The following is a 19,263-nucleotide window of genomic DNA, read 5'->3' on the forward strand; positions in this document are numbered from 1 at the left end:
CCCCAAGAAACCACAAGGCTGCTTTTCATTCCTGGAGACTGGTTTGCATATTTCTGGAATTTTTCATAGGTAGACTGATGCAGCATCACTTGTACTTTGTCTGCCTTCTTTCACTCAGTATAGTCATTTAAAGACACGTCTGTGTCGTGGCATGTACCAGTCATTCATTCATGTCTTTCGTCTCTCTGTAGCCTTGGCTGTCCTGGACTCGCTTTGTAGACCAGGTTAACCTTGAACTCACAGTGATCCGCCTGCCTCTGCCTCCCGAGTGCTGGGATTACAGGCGTGCGCCACCATACCTGGCCTTTCATTTCTATTACATGGACATCACACAGTTTATCCCCTTTACTTATTGTTGATCATCTCAGTCACTTCCAGTTTTTGGCTGTTACAAATAAAGCTGCTGTGACCCTTGGTGTATAAGTCTTTGATTTGGCAAGTGCTGTACTGGTAACCTATGCCCCAGCTCTAAAAGTTGAATTTTACTGGTGTGTGTGTGTGTGTGTGTGTGTGTTGTGTATTCTGGTCAAGCACTCTACATACCCATGCCTGTGTTCAAGGTTTCTTTTTATTGTTGGTTTTTTGAGACACGATTTCTCTGTGTAGCCTTGGCTATCCTGGAACTCGATCTGCCTGGCTCTGCCTCCTGAGAGCTGGGATTAAAGGTGTGTGCCACTACCACCTGGCTTTTACTTTTATTTTTTTATGGACATGCATTCCTTTGCTTAGGGGTAGAGTGATTGGATTACAGGTAGCTGTTAAATTCTTCCAAAGTGGTTATTGTTTTATATTTCCATCAGTAATAGAGAATTCCAGTCACTTTCTACCCTTCCCAGCATTAGAAATCATCAATCTTTACCATTTTTGCCATTTAAGTGTATACAATGGCATTTCATTGTGGTTTCAGTTTAGATTTCCCTAATGACTATCATGATGTAGACCATTTTAGTGTGTGTGCGCACTTGCATGCCATGTGTGGTCTGTCTTTCTCTCTTTAAGATAGTGTCTCACAGCATAGCTCAGGCTGTGTATCCCAGGCTGGCTTTGAACTTGTAAACTTTTTTTTTTTTTGAGACAGGGTTTCTCTATGTAGCCTTGGCTGTCCTAGACTCACTTTGTAGACCAGGCTGGCCTCGAACTCACAATGATCCACCTGCCTCTGCCTCCTGAGTGCTGGGATTACAGGCATGCACCACCACGCCCGGCTTGAACTTGTAAACTTTTGATCCCCTCCTGCCTTTGCCTCCCAAGTGCTAGAATTATAAGCATGTTTCACCATGCCTGTCTAAGATTCCTTAAAGCACATGAAATACCAGCTAATGCACAGATGCTAGGATGGACTTCAGGGCCTTGTGCGTGCTAGGCATGTGCTCTATCACCTTGCTATACCCTAAGCCCAACACAACAGATTTCTTTGTTTCTTTTTCTTTTTTCGTTTTCTCTTTCTCTGTGTAACCCTGGCTATCCTGGAACTTTCTCTATAGATCAGGCTGGCCTTGAACTTAGTGGTGTTCCTGCCCCTGCCACTTAACTGCTAGATTTAAAGGCATATAACACCACTGCCCAGCAAGATTTCTGTTTTCTTTTTTTGGTTTTTCAAGACAAGGTTTCTCTGTGTAGCCTTGGCTGTCCTGGACTTTGTAGACCAGGCTGGCCTGGAACTCAGAGATCTGCCTCCCTTTGCCTCCTGAGCGCTAAGATTAAAGGTACGTTTCACCATTGTTCGGCTGCAAGATTTCTTAATATAAAATTAGTAATACTCTGGCTTTAACTTTTTTTCAGCACATATGCACTTAATCCTTTATTTTTCTGTAATCCATAAGCTCCTGAATGTGAGTTCAAGGCCAGCCTGGTCTACAGAGTCAGTCTAGGACAGCCAGGGCTGTCTAGAAAAAAAAACTTGTCTAGAAAAAAGAAAAACTAAAACAAAAAACCAAAAACCAAAACCAACCAAACAAACAAAAAACAGAAGCTCCTGAATAAGGAAATAATTATGAGACTCATATTGCTTTCCTACAAAACTTTTGGTATTTCCATTAAAACTGGATATTTTTCTCATAATTTAGGGACCCTTGGACCAGATAAAATTAGCTCTTAGCTCTTGAATCTGGCTGTGAAGCAGATCTATGATTCAGTGGCATTTTGCATCCAGATAGGGTGGTCCTTCAGCCCTTGGGCCCAGGATAGACACACTATTGATTAATTTCCTCTCCTGTAACTCCAATTCTCTACCGGATGCTGAAACCATCCACCGGACTTGATTCATATACTTATGGCTTCAATCCTAAAATATAAGTAGAACTTGAATACAAAGTAAGTACAACTTGGATTCTTTGTAGCTGTCTGACCAGTTGCAAAATTCATGCCAGTGACTCATCAGGCCTGGAATTTGGGTCCTGGTCTTCCAAGTCTAGGCCTGGTATTCCACTTACTGTTGCATACTTTTTTCCCCTAAAAGAAAGAAAGTATGGAAAGTATTCTTACTTTTTGGTTAGTCAGGCTTAGTTACCTAGACGTCCTGGCAACTGGAATCAATGCTGCCTTCAGTTCCTCCCTCTGATAACCTGGCCTCTCCCTGACCTCCTAGTGGAGATTTACCAGCCTTTTTGAAGGGGCCATTGCCGTCACATTCTCATAAGAGATTGGATCTGAGATGGTGAGCAGATGTGGAATTCTTGTCTCAGTTCTTGAGTTGGTCCCAGGAAACGTGGGGGTGAGAGTGGACTTGCCTGAGAATTAGTTTTGCAGTTGCATCTCTCTTGATATCTGGTGCTTGTGTGACCTTATGTGGATAAGTAGGGATGGCTCCTGAATTCTCAAGAAAAAGACCTTTGAGTTGGGGAGAAATTAGCAGGATTGCATTATAGATTCTTCCTCAGTAGGATTCTCCCACCATAATTGTTTTTAATAGTTTTTAAATAATTACCTATGTATAGGTATTTTACCTGCCTATATATGTCTGTATACCACTTACATGCCTGATGCCTGAGGAGCTTCCAACTTTCCTGGACACACACATACAAATCATTCATATACATGAAATAAACCCCCCAAAATCTTTTTCAGGTGACATTTTGCCTGTTTTCTTTGTAAGAGTGTTATGGTTTTAAGTCTTGCATTTAGGTCATAGATTTTTGAATTACTTTTCTTATTCAAAGTTTTGTTTTTGACTGTTTAAGTTATATGTGGCTAACCTGTTTCTAAAAAGCATTAAATGTAAAATTCCATAAATAATTAATAAGTTATAAGTTACTCACTGTTATAAGTAGCCTGATGAAATCTCTTGGGTATTTTGCTCCTTACCTAAGACACAAATTACCCCTTTGCTCAGAAAATCCACACTATTTAGGAAACCCAGCTTTCAGCTACCTCATGGCACTCTTGGTCATGAGACCAGCTGTGTTAGAGTATAGAGCCTGAGCAAGTGATTTGTCCTTGGGTAGAGGCCTAACATAATGCCACCATGCCTGTGCTGTCGTGTAGACATTGTGTGATCTCACATTAGCACAAGAAAAGTGAGAACACGTCAGGTGTGATAGTTCACACTTTTAATCCAAGCTCTTGTGAGTCAGAGGCCAGCTCTCTACATTGAATTCCTGGCTAGCTAGAGTTACCTTAGCCCAAAGCCAAAGCCTGTTTTGGTTTTTAGCATCCAAATGGTTGCTAAGAATATAACTCCAGTCCCTGAGGATCTGAAGCCCTCTCATGGCTTCTGCAGGCACTGTGCATACACAGTTGCACAAAAAATTCATTCAGAATACCCATATTCATAAAAAGTAAAACAAAAGCCTGTAAAACCAAACAAAAAAGGTGAGCATAGTGTAAGTTAATAGAGATATTATTTTCATAGCAGTGTATTGTTCTAACTTCTATTTTACTAATTATTACTTTGAACCTTTTATAATGACTAACATATAAATTAAATTTTATTATAGGTGTCTGGGTATAGAAAAAAACAGTTCATGTAGGGTTCAGTACTATCAGAGGCTTCAGTCACGCACTGGGCATCTTAGATTGTATCTCCATGGACAAGGAGGAACTATATAGTGTTAGGGCTGAACTTTACTGTATGACTACAAGAATTTTAAATATGGTCTCTCCGCAACTATGGTTCTATGTTCCTCCTTTAATTGATACAGGGATACTGTGATTTTGTTTTGTTTTGTTTTGTTTTTTTTTTTTTGAGACGGTCTCTCTGTGTTAGCCTTGGCTGTTCTGGACTCGCTTAATAGACCAGGCTGGCCTTGAACTCATAGCGATCCACTTGCCTCTCCCTCCCGAATGCTGGGATTAAAGATGTGCACCACCATGCCAGGCTGGGATACTATGATTTTAAAAAGTGTATGAGTGGGCATGTGTGGAAGGAGCAGGCATGGTGGTGCATGTCTTTAATACTACCACATAGTGGACAGAGGCATAGGCAGATTGGTCTCTCTCTGAGTTTGAGACCAGCCTGCTCTATGTAGTGAATTTTGCTGTCTTACCTGTTTTCTCTGAAAGCTTGTTCTGGAGGCTGATAACCCCCTTTCCAAATGCCACATAAGGTATTGATCTCTGAGGAGTGGCAGTGTAAGAATGGTGAATTTGGGGCTGGAAAGATGGCCCAGAGGTTAAGAGCACTGCATGCTCTACCAAATGTCCTGAGTTCAATTCCCAGCAACCACATGGTGGCTAACAGCCATCTATAATGAGATCTGGTGCCCTCTTCAGGTGTACAGGTGTACATGCAGGCAGAACATTGGATGCATAATAAATAAATAAATCTTAAAAAAAAAGAATGGTGAGCCGGGCGTGGTGGCGCATGCCTTTAATCCCAGCACTCGGGAGGCAGAGGCAGGTGGATCGCTGTGAGTTCGAGGCCAGCCTGGTCTACAAAGTGAGTCCAGGATGGCCAAGGCTACACAGAGAAACCCTGTCTCGAAAAACCAAAAAAAAAAAAAAAAAAAAAAACCAAACAAAAACAAAACAAAACAAAAAAAGAATGGTGAATTTGGTCAAAATCATTCTTTTCAGAACTCTAGAAATTAATTAGAAGTGTACAACAACCGAAATATACTTGTCCAAGAAAAATGACTGAAATGTATTTATGTTTCAACAAAAAATTGTAAGTCATTGCAAAAGAAAGAACTTATCAGTAGAAACTGTCCCCATGGAAGCCCATATAGTACATTCTCTAGAGCAGTGTTCTCAGCCTTTCTAATGCTGTGACCTTTAGTACAGTTCCTCATGTTGTGGTGATACCCACCATAAAATTATTTCATTGCTAATTCATAACTGTAATTTTGCTACTGTTATGAATTGTAATGTAAATATATAAAATTATAATGTAAGTATCTGATATGCAGGATTTCTGATATGGGACCTCCAAAGAGGTTGTGACCCACAGGTTGAGCCACTGCCTAGACAAAGTCTTAATTGCTCCATTTGAAAAAAATCTAAAGAACTAAAGGAAGCCAGGTGTGGTGGTGCATCCCACTTTAATCTCAGTGAGTTCAAGACCAGCGTGGTAATAGTCTAAATAACAATGGTCAACTCTTTTACATTTTTTGTGGTGCTATGACTTGAACCCCAAGGCGTTGTGTATGCCAATCAAGCTTTTTAGCACTGAGCTACATCCCTAGCTTTCCTTTTACTTTTTTTTTTTTTTTTTTTTTTTTTTGGTTTTCTGAGACAAGGTTTCTCTGTGTAGCCCTGTCTGTCCTGAACTCACTTTGTCCCAGGCTGGCCTCAAACTCACAGAGATCCACCTGCCTCAAAGGTGTATGCTACCATGCCTGGCTCCCCCCACCTCCTCTTTTTTTTTGACACAGGGTGTTGTGTTACTTGGGCGGGCTGGCCTCCAACTCAATATGTAACCTACTATGATCTTGAGGTTCTTTTGTTTTAAATTTTTATGTAAATAAGTGTTTTGCCTGCGTATATGTTTGCATATCTTGTATATGCAATGTCTATGGAAGCCAGAAGAGGGCATCACAACACCTGATGCATTACAGATGATTGCAAGCTGCCGTGTGAGTGCTGGGAACTGAACCCTAGTCCTTTGCAAGTTCATCAAGTATTCTTAACTGCTGAGCAGTCTCTCAATCCCAACCTTTAATTCTTGATCCTCCTTTTCACTACCATGCTCACTATACCTTTTCATTTTTTATTTTGAGACAGGGAGGATCTTGCTAATTTGCCTAGGCTCATCTTGGACTCACTGTAAGTAATTCTTTTGCTTTTCCCTTCAAAATAGTTGACTAGCAGGTCTGACTAGCAATTCATTCTTTACTCAAAAAAGGAGAGTAAATATAAGAATTTAACAATGACAGGCTCTCCCCTGCCTGCCAGCCATCCAGGTTCAACCAGATAGATATTGGGATTTCATCTCCATGCCAGTGCCCCAAAACACCCCCATGGAGCTGGTGATTTATATGTTGGTACTGTTTTCTTTTTTGTATGATTTTTTTTTAGAGATTTATTTATTTATTTATTATTTATACAATGTCCTGCCTGCATGTACACCTGCACACCAGAAGAGGACAGCAGATTTCATTATAGATGGTTATGAGCCACCATGTGGTTTCTGGGAATTGAACTCAGGGCCTTTGGAAGAGCAGATGGTGCTCTTAACCTCTGAGCCACCTCTCCAGCCCTTTTGTATGATTTTATAGTTAATATTGTTTCATGAAGCAGATCTTACTGGGCCTGGTGAATGCTGTAGTTCCTGTAGTTGTTGATAGACTCAGGTTTAAAGAGATTAAGTGACTCAGCTTTACTAGGAAGAAGATCTCAAGGGACAAAATTTCAACACTCAGCTTAAGACTCTTAATTGGCTTTGTTTTTAATTTAAGAATCAGGCCACACTTCATTCTACAAAATAAAATAAATGTTCCAATGAGCCAGACTGGGGGAAATTGGTTTTATAGACAGAAAAATGGCTGAAGACAGAAGAAACAAAAACCAAAAGGCAAATTGGTTATTTTCAGTTTTCTTTCTGAGGTGGGGCCTTTGGGACAGAACAATAGAAAAATAAATGATTGGTTACCATTAGATTCCTGAAATTGAAGGCCAAGGGTGCCTCATTTTCATACCAGTTGAAGCTGGTCTGTTTACAAAATTTGGTTGTTAGCTCTCTAATCCTGATTGTCAGGTCCATGGCTTAGTTTTAGCTTAATGGAACCTCGGCATGAGTGATTCCATTTTGATTGTTAGTCGGTAGGCTTTTGGGGCCTAGTTCAGGAGCTTTTAACATGCTAGAGCCAAATTTCTTCTTTGTTAAGACAGTGTCTTGGTTAGTCTCCAATTTGCCATGTGATTGAGGATGGCCTGACCTGTCCTACCTCAGCTTCCTATATTCTGGGGTACAGGCATGGTCTACCATACTTGGTTAGCAGTCCTGATTTGTTGCATGTTTATACACACTTGTGATCCCAGCATTCTGGAGGTTGAGGTAGGAAAATTGTCATGTTGAGGACAGTCTGGGCTATATAATGAGACCCTGTCTTAAGCAAAATGGAAGGCTGTTGTTGTTTTTGTTTGTTTGTTTGCTTGCTTGTTTTGGTTTAGAGACAGGATTTCTCTGCGTAGCCTTGTCTGTCCTGGAACTCACTCTGTAGACCAGGCTGGCCTCAAACTCAGAGATCCACTTGCCTCTGCCTCCCAAGTGCTGGGATTAAAGGTGTGCGCCACCATATTTTACATAGGATTCTTAAAATATGTCACATATTTATAGGGGCATTGAGGTGATCCTTATGGGATTGTTGGAAGAGATCAAATGAAATAACTCATGTGAAGTATCACAAAATTACTCCTTGTGCTTCTGGGAAGGTCACACTGGTTGCTGTGTGAAAGGTCCTCATGGGAGGAGCTACTATGGGAGTCCCCATGGAGACAGCAGGCTCAGAGTACAAGGATCTGTGGGTTCAGGGTTATCTGGTGAGTAAGAGTACTGAGGAGGTGCAGGCCTTGAACTTTTGCCATAATGAGGTTGAGCAAGAAAAAGGAGGGCACTCAGGCAGTAGCACCCTGTGCGAAGACATGGTTAAAAAAGCCAGGCTTGCAAACAACATCTGATGTTCAGGTCATCTTTGCCTACAGTACAAACTGTCTGACAGCCAGCCTGAGCTATAGGAGACCCTATCTTTTAAAAAAAAGCCAAGTACGGACTTGAATGTGCTGGAATCCCTGGAGGGAAGAGACCTGGGCCAGCTTTTCTTACATCAATGCTAGAACATAGCTCTTACCTCAAGGAGGATGAGAAAGTTTATTCTGGAGCCTAATAGGAGTGAGCAACCATGGCCCAGGGACACAGATTCATGCTACACCAGATTCCATGCTTGTTTCATGTGGAAACAATTTTATCAAGTCTTCATAATAAAAGATAAAGTCATAAATCAAGACAGTTTTCAAATAAATACATTGGTGGAAATGTTAGAGAGGTGCATTACAGTAAAATAAAAACTGCAGACCTCAGATACTATCTGATGACATTCTTAGCATTTGGGTTGGTAGAAACTAGTGGTCGGCTAAGTTAATACATTCTAGAAGGTTTTTAATCTGCTAGTCACAGAATGTTAGGTCTGACACATAGGTGGACAAGAAAGGACTACCTAAGGGAGCTAAAGCTGACCCAAGATAAGTTGTAATAAAGTTCTGGGCCTGCAACATTTCAACCTTCCCACATCACTGCAGTTCTAATCAGTCAATCAGCCTTTGCAGACACAGCTTCTTTATAGAAATTCTGTCAAGCTCATTACTGCATAGCACTCAGGAGGCCTTGGAGAGTGGTGCTGCTGTGGGTAGCAGGTGCCAGGGTTGGAGAGCCATTGTGTAAGCCTCAGCTGTGTTGGGACTTAGGACAATAAGAAGCCTCTGGGATACTTGAGCTGAGGACCACCCTATAGTACATGGGGCTTGGGAAGCTTATTTGGCACTAGCTATATCCCAACTTTATAGAATGGTCCACCACCTTATTTGTTTGTTTGTTTTGTTTTGTTTTTGAGACAGTCTTTCTACATAATTCTGGCTGACGTGGCACTCACTATATAGATCAGGTTGGACTGAACTCACAGAGATCAGCCTGCCTCTGCCTCTTGAGTGCAGAGATTAAAGGCGTGCACTGCCACAACTGGCCCAACTGTTTTAATCTTTTTGTTGTTTGTTTGTTTTTGAGAAAAGGTTTCTTTGCATAGCCCTGCTGCCATCCTAGAACTCACTCTGTAGACCAAGTTGGCCTGAACTCACAGAGATTCAGGAACCTCTGCCTACCAAGTGCCAAAATTAAAGACATGTACCACCAATGTCCAGCCAGTTTTAATATTGAACTTGTTAGACCAGTGCTCTGCCACTAAGCCACATTTACAGCCATCTTAAAAACTTTTTTATCCCTGGGGCGGTGGTGGTGCATGTGTTTAATCCCAGGACTGTGGGAAGCAGAGGCAGGCAGATCTTTGTGAATTGAGGCCAGCCTAGTCTTGTAGGACCCTAGTAGCCTTTCATCCATAAAAATAAAGACACTAAGATATTTTAATATTTCAAAGCTTAGGCCTTAGCTAGGCAAACTCCCAACTAAATCATCTAATTTAACCTGACCACTTAGCCCAATTCAGCCATGTGGCTAGCTATGCCTTCCAGGCCCATAATCAATGTCAGTCTCCTCTCATGTCTCTTAGCAAAAGGGCCTACCTCTCTTTTCTTCCCAGAGTTCCTTTCTCCCTGGAAGTCCTGCTTTTGATTTCCTGCCTAGCTAATTAGCCATCAGATTTTTTATTAAAACCAATTAGAGAATGCCTTAGGTAGGTGAGGAAGGACAGAGATACAACTTTACACAGTATACCCTAATACACCCCCCCCCTTTTAGTCCAATAAAGGCTCTTTCTCTTACAATAAAAAACTATATGCAATAAGAACAACTACAAGAACTATCAGGTAAGAATTACATTTACAATGTCCAGTCTATTTGCATTTGGCAATCTTAGGAGAAAGAACTCTACTATCTATCCTATCTTGGTGAGTTCAGAATTTTGTATCTTAACTCAGTTTATATCCTAACTTGCATTACCACTATAAAACATCTTTTAGATCCTAAACAACTGGGGCTGGAGTGATGGCTCAGTGGTTAAGAGCACTGGCTGTTCTTCCAGAGGACCTGAGTTCAATTCCCAGCACCCACATAGCAGCTCACAACTGTCTGTAACTCTAGTTCCAGGGGATCTGGCACCATTAAAAACAAACAAACAAACAAACAAAAAAACAAAAACACATGTGTAGGCACAACACCAATGCACATAAAATTTTTAAAAAATCCTAAACAACTTACACTTTATTGTAAGACTATGACTATTTAGTCTTCAACTTCATCAGAGACTTCAGAAGTAATAAATATTACCTAAGCTGGGCGTGATGGCGCATGGCTTTAATCCCAGCACTCAGGAGGCAGAAGTAGGCGGATTGCTGTGAGTTCGAGGCCAGCCAGGTCTACAAATCGAGTCCAGGACAGCCAAGGCTACTCAGAGAGAACTAATCTCAAAAAAATAAAATAAAATAAAATAAATATTACCTAAGTATGTAGGAAGTACAGGCAAGAAGCTTCCAATACTAAGAATTGACAGACAGCTGGCTGTCTGGAAAGTCACCCAAATTTCTCTATAACTTTGGAACATCATCTTTGGCCTTTTCACCCAGTAATATATGGAAGACATAGTTGTGAAACAGGAACTATACTTACCCTGTCTTGTCAGAGCTTGGCAGTTGACTTCCCCACATTTAAATTTTGTCCATTTTGGACAGCATTCTGTCTGCAGTGAAGCGAAAACATTTTCTTTTTGCCTGGTGGCTAGCTTGCCACATTTGAAGCTATCTCCTAATGGAGATTCTTCAATGCCTGACATCTTTCAAGTTGAATGGGTGCTGCCAGAAACTGACATGTCTCATTGCCAGAAAAGACTTAATATAATAAAACATCTTTAAATGCCATGTTATATAGGTCTCTGAGGTTTTTGAAGACCATCTGTCTATCTATATACATTTACATAGTGTTTAATCATTATCTATAGCATATCTGAATAGGCAAATATTGCTTGTTTTTAGCTACTTATTATCTGTTTAACCTATGAAGCATATTTCTGTGACAAACTGGATTAGTATCTGACATGGCCATGAGTATGATTGACTACTAACTTGCATTACTTATTTTTTCTAAATAGTTTGTAATAGCAGCTATTAAAAGGACTGGAAGTAAATATTGCATTTTTAAATGATTGCAAAGTTCCAATACCTTATACAAGAGTTGAAACATAATTATGTTGTAACAAAAATAACTTTATTTTTTAATCAATATACAAAGATATATACCAAGGAAACCTTAAATTTGTATCAATATACAAAATTCTATATCAATGTAAGATTGTTGGTTTAAGCCGGGCGTGGTGGTACACGCCTTTAATCCCAGCACTTGGGAGGCAGAGGCAGGCGGATCGCTGTGAGTTCAAGGCCAGCCTGGTCTACAAAGTGAGTCCAGGATGGCCAAGGCTACACAGAGAAACCCTGTCTTGAAAAACAAAAAACAAACAAACAAAAAAAAGATTGTTGGTTTACCAAAATGTTCTTTTGTTTAAGAGTAGATTCAATAATCTACTATTTTTTCTATTATTTCTATATATTCCTATATGGTCTATAAAGCAAGTTCCAGGACAGCCAGGGCTACACAGAGCACTCCCTCTATAAAACAAAATAAAACAAAACACGTAAACCCAACCAAACAAAAAAGCCTCAAAATACAATAAAAACTTTTATTAGGCCAGGTGTGGTGGCATACACCTTAAATTCCAGCACTTGGAGAGGCAGAGGAAGGTGGATCTCTGAGTTCAAAGCTCGATCTACAAAGGAGTTCTAGGACAGCCAGGGCAACACAGAGAAACCTCTCTTAAACCAAAACAAACCAAAACAAACCAAAACAAACCCTACCACCACCACCACCAACAACAAAAAGCCAAAACCAAAACAAACCAGCAACAATAAAAAACCCCATTACTTTTTTTTTATTGATTTAGTTGTTTTTACCTTCATTTCTTCTTTTGTGTGCATGTGTGTGTGAACATACATATGGAGGTCAGTTTGTAGGAGCTGGGTCTCCTACCACGTGGGATCTGGGGATCCAATGTAGCTTGTCAGGCTTGATGGCAAATCTCTTTTCCTGCTGAGCCATCTTGCCAGCCTCCTTTTTTATAATCCTCTTTCCTATCATTCTACCAATTTATTTTCGATTTGCATAGTTCCTGTGCTGGGGTTTGGGATGGCAGTTGGTCAGCTAAAAGGGCAGGTGGGACATCGGCTGCCACTTTGAGGCAAAACTCACAAACTAAGCTCTGCACCTGCATCTGGCCTGTTTGACAGCTGTCCGGCTGCCTTGGGAGCAAAAGGCAAATGTGGCCATTCTTTACAGAATCGTGGATCCCAGAGAACGTTTGTTTTCCCAGATCAGCCCACTCAGCAGGGCCAAAGAGACCCATTACTTGTAGAGTCCATTCATGAAGTCTTTGAGGGATCCTGGGCTTGGATGGACTAGAGATTTGCTTTCTGGGTAGTCAGGCACCTGAGATAGAGAAGCTGCTTCCATTGCAAAAAATTGTGAGACCAAGAAGCCAGGGTGACCCAGGCAAGTGTTTCAATAATGGCGTTCTTGGATCTAACTGCCTAGTAATAGGTTACCAAGTGGTTATCAAAATAGTATTTAACTTTTAAAATGTCTCTGATTTTTAGCTGACTAATACTTAAATCTGGAATAAACATCTCAGTGTATCAAAGTCTCCCTTTGTTCTCGTTAGGGAGTAATTCTGTTCTTCTCCCTGTAGACTCACTCTGGCTGAAATGATCTTCTCAGAGTTTTCAGAGACATGTGTCTATTTAAAATAGAAACAGCAGCTAGAGACATGACTCAGAGGTTAAGAGCACTTGTTCTTGCAGAGGACCACGGTTTGCTTCCTAGCACCCATGTGGTAATTTACAATTGTCTAAAGACAGTTCCAGGGGATCTAACACCCTCTTATGGCCTCCAAGGGCATTAATACATGGGCACATATACATGCAAGCAGGCAAACACACATACAAAAAATAAAGTAAATCTTTACAAAGATAAAATCAAAATGTGCTTCATTTTGCCTTCCTACATCTTTTCTTCTGCCTTTCTGCCAAGGACCTTTTCTTTTATAAAGACCTTGCACATGTTTGGGTTTTGGGGTTGGGGTTTTTTTTTGTTTTTTTGGTTTTTGGTTTTTCGAGACAGGGTTTCTCTGTGTAGCCTTGACTGTCCTGGACTCACTTTGTAGTCCAGGCTGGCCTTGAACCTACAGCGATCCGCCTGCCTCTGCCTCCCGAGTGCTAGGATTAAAGGCATGCGCCACCACGCCCGGCTGAGTGTACCACTCTTTTTCACTGTTGTAGTGTTTCCCACTATACCCTGGTGTATTTGTTCTTGGTCTTGCTGAGGAGCCCTTTGACTTTTATCTTTGCTCCTAGGAATGGTACTTTTATGAAATTCTTGTCCAGGGCTCCTCCTAATGCATTTGAGCAAATGTTGCTCCAGGATATAAGTAGTGGAATTGCTGGCCTCACCTAACATAGGTTATGTGGGACCCTTCCCACCAGCAGTACACAGCGCTAAGTAGTTTTGGTCTCTCAGGTGTGGGAATTTGGATCTCAGGTCCATGTGAGAGCCACCTTGTGACCTCAAATTATTGGGGTGAGCTATTTTTTGTCTATGTGACAGGATCACAGTTGGTTTTCCTGCATATCGGATACAGTTCTAGGGGTAGGAAGAGTAAATGAGGTTTATTTCTGGCTGACTCTCACCCTGAAGAATATCTTTTGGAAATCCCAACTGGACTTGAGGTAAGCTCTCCTTAGATTTCCCGTCTCGGCTGAGCACTGGGAGTGTGCCTGTGGCCTTTGAGGCTTTGAAGCACCAAAGCTCATGTTTTGCTGGCTCTGCAGAGGGCCTCTGGATAAGTTGCAGTAGTCACATGCCTCTGGGTTTCCACCTAAATGGTCTCGATTTCCTTGCTGACTTATTTATACTTTCAAAAAGTATATATATGTGGTCTATCCCTCATCCTCAATTCAGATGTTTTACGCACAGATATGATTGTTTACATCAGTAAGATTGGATAGTCACTTATATACCCTTCTGGGAAATTTCTCGCTTCTCTATGAAGCCATGGGCCACTGTCTCTTACAGCTTTGGCTTCTCTTCCCAGGAGCCTCCAGATCACACCTGAGGCAGCTCCATCACAGGGACATGGTGGGGTTTCAGCTCAGAATTGTAGAGCTGCAATGTTTGGGCCTAGAACTCTGTTTCTCACACGTCATGGATTTGTTTTTTTGTTTTTGTTTTTGTTTTTGTCATGGATTTCTGAATCGTGTGTGTGTGTGTGTGTGTGTGTGTGTGTGTGTGTGTGTGATTTATTTATTATTTATACAGTATTCTGTCTGCATGTGTGCCTTCATGCCAGAAGAGGGCACCAGATCTCACTGTAGATGGTTGCAAGCTATCATGTGGTTCCTGGGAACTGAACTCACGACCTTTGTAAGAATAGATAGTGCTCTTAACCTCTGAGCCATCTTTCCAGCCCTGGATTTCTGAATTATAATGAAAGTTGGAGTCTTTGGAGTCCATCCACCCTCAGGTTTTAAAGATGTGTGGGTGATCCATTTGGCCTATGTTCCTCTGACTTGGCCTTGAGGCTCAATCAACTCTTTAGGAGATATGGACAGATTGCTTAGTGAGCCGACTAGTGCACAGACAGTGGTTGGGAGGTGTGTGAGGGATTTGATTTAATGAGGTAGTACCCCATATCAAACCCTAACTCCTCTTGTCCTTTGTTGCAAAGATACAGTGCTTTTTTCAAGTATTTTGCTATCTAAGCCTGTTTGTTTGTTTTGTTTTTCGAGGCAAATTTTCTGTATAACTGAGTCCTGGCTGTCTTGGACTCACTTTATAACCAGTCTTGGCCTTGAACTCACAGAGATCCACCCGCCTCTGCCTCCCAAGTGCTGGGATTATAGGCATGCGCCACCACTCCAGCTATCTTAGCTTTTTGATTTCTGGAATTCCTATGATAATTTCACATTTTTTGCATTCCTGGGTAGACTGTGACACCCATTGTTCTTACTCTGGTCACTGTTACTTTCATTCTTGTTTTCTAAAAACATTCTACATTGTACTAGTTACTACCTGCTGTCGTCTGTATACCTCTAGATGCCGTCCGTCTTCTGATGTACCTGCATATGATCTGGTTCTGGGCTGCTGTGGCTCCAAGTGAGTGGGCCAGGCCACAGCCACCTCAGCTCGGGGTGTTTCAAAGACTTGCTCACTAGACACATCCGAATGAGGGCCAGCTTTCTGCTTCCCATGTTTCTCCTGGGGAAGGAGGCAGGGCAGCCTCTGCTGGTTTGTTCTTAGGATCTTAATATTACTTCTCAGTCAGTGTTCCTGTTTCTATAGAGTTTTCCCATACTGATGATCACTCTAAAACAATGAAACAGCTTTCTTCCAGAACGCCTGCTGCTTTTCCATTGTATTTTTTTTTTTTTTTTTTTTTTTTTTTTTTTTGGTTTTTTGAGACAGGGTTTCTCTGTGTAGCCTTGGCCATCCTGGACTCACTTTGTAGACCAGGCTGGCCTCGAACTCACAGCGATCCGCCTGCCTCTGCCTCCCGAGTGCTGGGATTAAAGGCGTGCGCCACTACGCCCGGTTCCATTGTATTTTCTTATGTTCCTTTTCCCCTTTCACTTTTTCCTGTGGGTCTTTTTTTTCATTTATTTATTTTTTGCTATGTGGTACCTTCTGTATATTCACTAGGCTAGCAGGCTAGCACTATACCACTGAGATATATCCTTAGTTGGAATTAAAAAATATTTATTGCTGCCTTTCTATAAGCTGCCTTCTGAGTCCAGCAATTGCAACCCATTCCCTTTCTAGCATGTTCTGTGTGTTGTACTGCTCTGCCCAGTGCAGCATCCATCAGCTTCCCTTGTTCTACCTGCATGGTCTGTTTCCCTTGCTAGGCCACTGTTCTCTGGCTTATCCTCTCCTGCCAGGAAAATGCTCTGGAAGGGGGTAAGCCCCAGGCCTTTCTAGCTTCCTAGTTTTGACATCATCTTGTCATGCAAGTTAAACCAGAACATTGCTACATGACAAACTGATAGCATTAAAAATATTTGTAGCTGAGCATAGTGGTGCATGCCTGTAATCCCAGCATGCAGGAGGCAGAGACATATGGAGTTCTGTGATGGAGGCCAAGTATATGTAGACATCTGTGTGAATGAAAGTCCTAGTACCTGTGAAGGGTAGAAGAATGTGTTTAGATCCTTGAAAACTGGAGTTACGTGTGGTTATGAGCTGCCTGATGTGATTGCTGGAAACTGAACTGGGGTTCCTTGGAAGAGCAACAAACACTCTTAATTGCTAAGCTGTCTCTCCAGTATCCGCCCCCCCCAGATCTATTTATTTTATTTATGTGTATTAGTGTTTTGCCTACATGTATGTCTGTGCACTCTGTGTAGCCTGGTGCCTGCAGAGGTTGTTGTATCCCTTGGAACTGGAGATACAGAGGTTGTGAGTTGCACTGTGGATACTGGGATTCTGGTCATCCAACCTATGTCCTCTAGAAGAGAAGCCAGTGCTCTCAACTGTTCAGCTATCTTTCTAGCCCCTCCAGCCTTGTGTGTGTGTGTGTGTGTGTGTGTGTGTGTGTGTGTGTGTGTGTGTGTTTCTGAGACAGGGTCTCACTATTTAATGTAACTCAGGTTGCCCTTGAACTTATAGCAATCTTCCTGCATCAGCTTCTAGAGTACAGAGACTATAAGTGTGCACCACCTCACCAGCCAGAGTTAAGATGAACTCAGTGTTGCATAGCTGTCCTCTGGGGCTTAGGTGTTGTTTCTCCCTGGGCTTGTACAGGAAACTCAGGGTATAGTCCTTTTTTAAAAAAAAACTCATTATTTATTCTCTGTGAATTTCATATCATGTACCCCAATCCCATTCATCTCCCCGTTGCTTCATACCCACCTTCTGCTCTTGCAACCTCCCTGCAAAAGAAAAACAAATCTCATTGTGGAAACTGTAGTGTGTCATGGTGAGTCCCACAGTATATATACCTGTTTGTCCACACTTCTTTACTTGCAAATGTTCATTGCAATAAGTCATTGGTCTGGTTCAAGGCCTCGGGCTTCTGCTACCCTATCAATACTGGTTCTTCACTGGGAATCCTCTCATATATATTGTGATTGCCCCTTAGATCTGTAGATTCAGCCCCTTCAATTGACCCAGCAGTTCTGATGTTGGGGTGGGTCCTGGACCTTGGCCTGGGTGGTGGCTGTGTTTGGTCAGTCTACCAAGTCTCTTGCACCCACACCACCAGGGTGAGCTCTCTGCCCCAGTTAGCTCACCCAGTGCTGCAGTGGGCAAGGGCCAGGGTCAGCTCTCCAGTTCTTATACCCTCAGGCTGGCTCACCTGCAATCTTACCACCAGAGTTAGTTCTACTGTGCTGCCCAGGCCAGGTGTAGGGCCCCTTCTCCAGAGTGCTTGGGCTGGGCCAGCTCTCTCACTCTCTTGATCTGAGGCCAGCTTTCCCAGCTGCCATAAGTAGGGGCAGGGCATCTGTCCCTCACCATGCCACTGAAGGTGCTCCTCTTCCTCCTCTTCTTTGCTTTTTTTTTTTTGAGACAGGGTTTCTGTGTGCAGCCCTGGCCGTGTTGGACTCTGTTTTGTAGACCAGGGTGTCCTCGAACTCATAGAGATCCACTTGCCTCTGCCTCCTGAATGCTGGCATTAAAGATTTACACCAGGGGCTGGAGAGATGGCTCAGTAGTTAAGAGCACTGACTGCTCTTCCAGAGGTCCTGAGTTCAATTCCCAGCACCTACATGGTGGCTCACACCCATCTGTATTATGATCAGATGCCATCTTCTGGTGTACATGAAGACAGCATACTCATATACATAATAAATAAATAAATATCTTTAAAGATTTACACCATTACACCCTTGGAGGGTGCAGTTCATAAGGTGACCCATTCTCCTGACTGTGATGGCTAGTTCTTTGTTGTTGACTTGATTATATCTGGAATTAGCTAAAAACCAAGTGGCTGAATACACTAGTGGGGGAATTTTCTTAAATTGTTTGAAGTGGGAAGATTCATCTTTAGTCTGCACCACATCTTCTCATGGCAGCCACTATAAAAGACAGAGAAGAAGGAAGCTCTTCCTCTTTGCCTGCTTGCCCCCACTCTTGCCAGCAGGTTCATGCCTTCACTGACAGACAGTAAAGCATACTACCTCTGGATTCTGGCATATATTGAAGATCAGCAGAGACATCCGGTCTCTTGGATTGAACAAATACTGAATTCTTGTAATTCTACTGGTAGATAGCCACTGTTAGATTACCTGGACCACATCCTGTAAGCCACTCTAATACGTACTCTTCCCATACATATTCAGTGTCAGTTCCTTTCCTCTAGAGAACCCTGATTTGATTGGCCCTGTTTCAAGTTTGGCCTTGATGCTGAGTTACTCTTTTTACTTTCTCTTGCATTTGACAGGATAGCCATGACTGTCACAGGTCAGTTTCTGAAGTTGGCAGTCCTGAGGGACTCAGGAGCAGCATACCACAGGTGTCTTACTGTGATTCTTATCAAACATGGTAAATCCTTTTTCATCTCCATGGGACTGAAGAGCAGGCATGTATTCTTTTTTCTTCTTTTAGGTGTGTTTTCTTCTGCTTGCCAATCTTGTTGGTCTTAGATGTAGTCCGTTTTTATTTCTGCATGTAAGTTTTTCTTCACTTTGCCTTCATTCTAGAAACTTTTTTTTGAGACAATGTCTCATGTAGCCTAGGCTGGCTTTGTATCTTTTATGTAGCTGAGGATGCCAAGGAGCTCCTGACCATTACCTTTCTGCTTCCTGAGTGCTGGGTTATAGGCGTGTGCCACTATGCCCTGGCTATGCAGTGCTAGGTAACAAAAGCCAGAGCTTTGTGCATACTAGGTGAGCATTCTTCTCACTGATGTGCATCCCCAGACCTACCAACTTTTCTTGTTCTTTGTGATCTACTCTGCTGCCTTCCTGGGTACCTCCACTGGACATTCCTTGTGTGCCTGGGGTTCTCTGTGTGCTTACCCACCTGACATTGCCTTGATCTAATGGAGCTTCAGAACCCTTGCTTTATACTAAAGCACTCACAAGGCCTATAGTGTTTCCTGACTTACTGTCTGTGAACACCCTTCT

General features: G+C 42.1%; 1 protein-coding gene across 3 annotated transcripts in view; it reads left to right on the top strand.

The window, feature by feature from the left end:
• Positions 1–19,263, top strand: part of Pc (pyruvate carboxylase) — a 105,784-nt gene that overhangs the window by 11,022 nt on the left and 75,499 nt on the right. Inside the window, exon 1 of one of the 3 annotated variants that reach the window (XM_051145826.1) lies at positions 18,602–18,650. The exons of 1 other annotated variant lie outside the window; for it this stretch is intronic. The gene's annotated coding sequence lies outside the window, so the exon portion shown is untranslated. Of the gene's footprint in view, positions 1–18,601; positions 18,651–18,694; positions 18,717–19,263 lie in introns of those variants that run through there. One more of the 3 variants, XM_051145827.1, reaches the window with a different exon arrangement.

The sequence above is a fragment of the Acomys russatus genome, chromosome 5 (assembly GCF_903995435.1).
Source record: "Acomys russatus chromosome 5, mAcoRus1.1, whole genome shotgun sequence".
NCBI classification, from domain to species: domain Eukaryota; kingdom Metazoa; phylum Chordata; class Mammalia; order Rodentia; family Muridae; genus Acomys; species Acomys russatus.